This window comes from Camellia sinensis, chromosome 13, assembly GCF_055761805.1.
Source record: "Camellia sinensis isolate YWXY chromosome 13, ASM5576180v1, whole genome shotgun sequence".
Lineage (NCBI taxonomy): Eukaryota > Viridiplantae > Streptophyta > Magnoliopsida > Ericales > Theaceae > Camellia > Camellia sinensis.
Window position 1 is genome coordinate 116,518,350 of NC_138973.1, and position 5,631 is coordinate 116,523,980.

General features: G+C 34.3%; 1 long non-coding RNA gene across 2 annotated transcripts; it reads left to right on the forward strand.

Annotated features, from left to right (window-relative positions):
* Window positions 1-210: 210 nt before the first annotated feature.
* Window positions 211-4,309, forward strand: LOC145806395 (uncharacterized). Of its 2 annotated transcripts, XR_014349442.1 has the most exons (4): window positions 211-924; window positions 1,030-1,117; window positions 2,671-2,742; window positions 4,118-4,309. It is a non-coding gene; the product is annotated as an uncharacterized LOC145806395 (long non-coding RNA). The 2 variants fall into 2 exon arrangements; XR_014349443.1 differs by lacking the exon at window positions 2,671-2,742 and having other exon boundaries at window positions 211-1,117.
* The last annotated feature ends 1,322 nt before the right edge of the window (window positions 4,310-5,631 follow it).

The following is a 5,631-nucleotide window of genomic DNA, read 5'->3' on the forward strand; positions in this document are numbered from 1 at the left end:
AAAAAAATTTAAAAAATTCATTAACTACAAAAATATATATATATTAACAAAAAATAAAATTTTTTGACGACGATAACCCCGTCACAAAAAAAAAAAAAATTTTAACGGTAATATTTTATTATTTAAATTTCATTTGTGACTTAAAAAAAAAATTTCTTATCTTTTATTACCGCCCCTTTTTTTTCCATTCCCGCCCCCCAAAATCTCCAATCTCAAACCCCAAACCCAAAAATCCCTACCCCGCCCCCCCAATCCCTAATCTCAAACCCACAAATCCCCAATCTCAAACCCAAAAATCACTACCCCCCCTCCCCCCCAAAATCCCCAATGTCAAACCCACAAACCCACAAATCCCCAATCTCAATCCCTACCCCACGGCGAGCGGCGGAGGAGTAGCGTCGGAGCAGCGGAGGAGGAGCAGTGTTGTCGGAGGAGCAGCATCGGAACAGCAGCAGCGGCGTCGGAGCAGCGGAGGAGGAGCAGTGTCGTCGGCGGAGGAGTAGTTTCTTCCTTTGATTTATCTGTTCGACCTGATTACAATATGCTCTAGATAATATTTTGGTTGATTGATTTCATGTTTTAGAGAGGATCTATTCAATGAAGTTTGATTTTAGTTTTTTTTTTTCAAAAAAAAATTTAAAATGTTTGCTTCGATGTTCTTAAAAAAAATTAGGCCTTTGTTTTGAATTTCCTCAGTTGATTAGCTTGTGATTTTGATGCTCTTTGCTTCGATGTTCTTTGTTGTTTGTTTTTGTTGAAATATATGCTTGTAAGTTGTATTTACCATCTACAAAGTTGTGGACCACAAAGAGCTTTCTTTGTGTGGTATAAACTAAGCAATATTTCTTTCCCATGTATTACTGTACTGTGTCATTGCAGCTATTGTTGTTTCAGACAGATGGACCAACTGAAATGGAGAAGAATGTAAGGTCTTTCACGCATGTAGGTGTATAATAAGTTTAGAGGATAGCGTAAGTCTCATACTGGATGCTAAAATGTGATTATGTGTTGTTCTGTGACAAGTTGCAGGTTGAAGACATGCCACCGAATGCAGAACCTGATATTAATATTGAAGACCCCAGTACAGGAAACTTGGACAGTAATCAGAATCAGGAGGGTATGATTATTGCTTTATGCCTGTGTTGCAACTTGTATTTCCTAGATTATTGTTTAAACTATTGCCTGAACCTGCATGTAGTGTGATGTGTTTGTTAAATCAATGAGTACATATAAGTATCTCTCTGCAATTCTCTGATCATTTTGGGTTTCAAATTCATTGTGGCACTAAAATCTCTATGCTTGGTACTTACATTTATAATTTTGGTAATTCCTATTTCTCGTGATTACATTTTATCTATTTTCCCCTCCATCTAAGCGAAGTATCTTTTTGTGATTTGATAACCGTAAAATGGTATTGAAATGTATAATCAATGGGGATCAGAAGAGGGCAACAAGAATCTGGTATTGCGCAAGCCTACTCTTGAATGTGAATTGTGAGTTTGCTGCATATGTCTTCTGTTAAGCCACCAAATTTTCTAAATTCTTAATTTGTTAAGAAATGGGTATAACAATATATATTAAGCTCTACAACACTGCTTTCGTGCAGCCTCATCTCGTAGATGGAGAGGTGAATCAATTGAATTGAATGTGTGCACAAACACGTGCAGATGTGAACAAATTGAACTGAATGGGTGCACTAAAACACAAATAGAACGGAGTGCATAACAACAAACATAATAAGGGGAACAAGCATAGATTAAGAACCCAAAACCTCCTGGAGCCAGAGTTTTGCATGTTAAGTTACCTAATTCTCACAAAAGCTTGGACTGTTAGATAATGGACTCAACAATGTATATTAAGCCAGCCAACACTTTCCATTAGAAAATGGCTTGTTGTTTAAGATATTATGGATCTTGTAGCCCAGTTTTGTTGGGGATTTTTTTCAGTTTCATTATGTTCTTTTTCTTCCTCTCTCTGATTAGCAGATGGAAGTGCAGTGTCATGCTTGTCTTTCTTCCCTTTATGTTAAGAACTACTATGAGTGGCTTTGGTACGCCAAATTGAAATATTTGATTCTTAGAAGATCATATAATACATGTATGTATATATTATATGGTGGGTGAAGGGAGTTTACTATAATTTTTTCCTTTTTAAAATATCATTAACTGCAAAAATAAAAAGAAAGTGTTTTGTAGTAGTCTACCTGTCGTATCATTATGAACCAATGGTATCGGTTATAATTGATACGTATTTTGAATTGGTTAATACATGCTTGTCTATATTTAAACCTTGGACCGTTATGTTCTTTGAACTGTCACCTCAAAATTTAAAAAATTTGTCTTTTACTTTGAACACCGACCTTAATCTCAATTCTATCATTATCTCTAACATTTGAAACCCTAATCCTAGCACTTACTTTCACTTTTGCCAGTCCCTCCCCCACATTTTTTGCCACTCCTCAACCCGTCCAAGCCACCCTGCTAGCCCTAATTTGAACACCATCCTTAAATCTCAATTCTACTATCATTCTTAACATTTGAAACCCAAATCCTTAGCCTCTACCTTCAATTTCTATGGCACCATTGCTCTTGTGCCCTCTTTTAGCTGGTGAATGTGAATTGGAGGATGATTTTGATGTCAACGGTGATAATTCTGCCCAGCTTCTTGCAGCCGCAAATGCTGCTAATAATGCTCAAGCCATCATCACAACACTTTTGGAGGAGTATGAGAACATTTTTTTATGTAAGTTGCTCTTAATGTGATTTTTTATTTTGTTTAATAAAGGTGCAGCTGTTTAAATACCTTCTTTGTGATTTCTATTTCTATTTCATACATCATGGGTCTTGGGGTATGTGCATGTGTCCATTTTCTCACTAGTCCCATTTTATATGAGATATATGTGTCGTTTGGTGTAGCTTATAATGCTGTTTATAGTTTTATTTATTTTTTAGTTAAATATGATGTTGTTGAAAAAGTTAGTGGAGACAAATGGAAATCAATGGTAGAACATGCGAAAGTGTCTCATTTGGAAAGAGGCTTGAAAGAGAATGAGAAAGACACTTTTGTGAAGTTGGTGCAAATTGAACCATAACCTATACTTTTATAGTGAGGAACCTCAAGAAGTAAAAATTTTATGGTGCTCCTATTCAGTGAGGAACCTCAAGAGTCCAAACAGAACAAGTAATAAATAATTGGGTAGAGCTGAAGAAAAATTAAATGATGAAAAATTAAATTCTATGTTTATTTCATTACCCAATCATTAATCACGGATAAAGGGGGCAACATTTTGGATTCACTTGGACATAGCCCAGCCACATGTGCTTGTCATACATACACAGTGAGATAGAGAATAAATGTTACTTTAGTTTATAATATACTGAAAACTATGAAACACAAAGTCACCCAAGGAAATGTTCTCAGATTGGTTTTTTAGATTCATTTCTGTACTTCCTTATGTGCTCTGAGACTTGTGATCTGAAACCCATGAAGCTTTGAATGGATATGGATTGAGGTTTTCTGTTCTAAGGCAAGTCTTAATCCTTTAAGCAGATTGTGTTGTTAATAGATTCTCTTTTCATCTGTAAGTTAAAAACTCTCTCTTTAAATTAAGAAACCTTTTTTTGACGTCCTTTACATAGATTGAAAACATAAAAATAAAAATAAGAAAAGAAGAAAAGAAAATAAGAGAATGATGATTTCTTAAGAAATATATTTGAAGGGATGTTGGGGGGTGGGGTGGGTGGGGATTAAGAGTATATCATAAGGTCAAGGGTTGGAGAATTAATTGAACAAAGAAGGAAAGGACTGTTTGGGTCCTTTGGGATGCTGTGAACAGTGCATTCAGAACAGTACCTTAAGATCAGGTTTGGTTGAGAAACTAAATAAGAGGAAGACTAGGGATTTAGTGCTCACTTTAGAGATTATATGAGCTGAATGATTAGCTGAATAGTTTCACAGATCAAAGAATAGAAACAACAATTATTTAAAATGTAATAATTTGTTTTTAACATTCGTTTATTTCTTTAAAAAATGTGATTTGTTCTTTATTATTTAGACATTTAACCAGGTCTGACATTGTTATTTCCTCATTATTATGTTTGTTTTTTTGTTCATTTAGGCTTTTGGAGGTGATGATTCAGATGTTGGATCCCCCAGGATTAATCTCACAGCAACAGCAAAATCAAATCCTCCTGTAGATTCTCAGTCACTTAGAGAGTCTGACATTCAATTAAATATGTTTCTTTTAGGTTTTATTTTATTATTTTATTGTTTTTAGGATTTGGGTGAATTTTATAATTTAAATATGTTTTTATGAACATGTACAATTTAATTGTTCTTTGTAAAATATTGAATTTGATGGTTTGATTAATTTTTATTTTTATTTTTATTTTTATTTTCTGTTATGATGTTTTTGTGAATGGAATGTAAATAATTAGCTCTTAGAGAGAGAGACGGCACCACCGTCGCAAAAAATAGAAAATTTTAATATTTTTATTAATTTTGTTACAGGGTTTACTTTTTGTGACGATATTATACTGTCGCAAAAAATAGAAATTTTATTATTTTTTAATATTTTTTGCGATGGCATTACACTGTCGCAAAAAATAGAAAATTTCATTTTTTTATACTTTCTGCGACGGCACCACCTGTCGCAAAAAACAGTGTTTTTTTAAAAAAAAGACTATTGGCGACAGTGTTTTTTGCCGTCTCAAATAACGTTTTTAGCGACGGTAAAATAGGGTCGTCGCAAAAAAGTCAAGAAATTTCAAACATTATTAGCGACTGCACGGTACCGTCGCAAAAAGGCAAAAATGCCGTCGCAAAACATTAGGGACGGCACTTACCGTCGCAAAAACTCTTTTGCAACCCCTGCAGTTGCGACCCCCCTCTTGCCGTCGCAAAAAGTTATTTTGCCGTCGCAAAAAGTATTAGCGACGGCAGTAGGGGTATTAGCGACGGTATTTTACCGTCGCAAAAAGTCAATTTTTTTGTAGTGATAATTTTTTCAAGGGATAAAGTGTTCGACGAGTTTTACACATTCAATGATTTGGATCATCAATACGGCTTCCATAGTGGGCCCATACAACACCCTCCAATTAAAAAAACCCAACCGGAGAGAACCCAAATCCTAGATTTTAATACATGGGGACAAAAATCTGGCATCTTTATTTGTGAGGTAATTCACTTTTACTCCAATATTTTGGCCCCAAAAGCATTGTAACCCTTTATGACTCGTGAGTTTTGAACTAAAAGTGTAAAATGGATTAAAATTCGTTAATTTTAGCAAGTTGTGATTCAAGCCCCAAGTTGACCAGGAATCTGTATGTTAAATGATTCTTTTGTCCTTGTTTCTTCATCAAATAAGTTCTTTATTTTATATCAGGTTTTAAAGAGAAAAAGATAGAGAAAAAACCCTAGTCTAATTTTAGAGAAAAACTTCATGTTTAGTTTGAAGGAGAAAAAGGAAGATAAAGGATTTTTAAGTAATGGTGAAAATTGTACATAGAAGAAAATTTGTTTAAAAAAAAAAAAAGAAACATAGAAAGAGAGTATATATAGACTTTTCCAAAAAACTTTATGAGAATTACAAATCAATGTACAAGACCGAAAGTAATTACTGGAAGGTGGGGG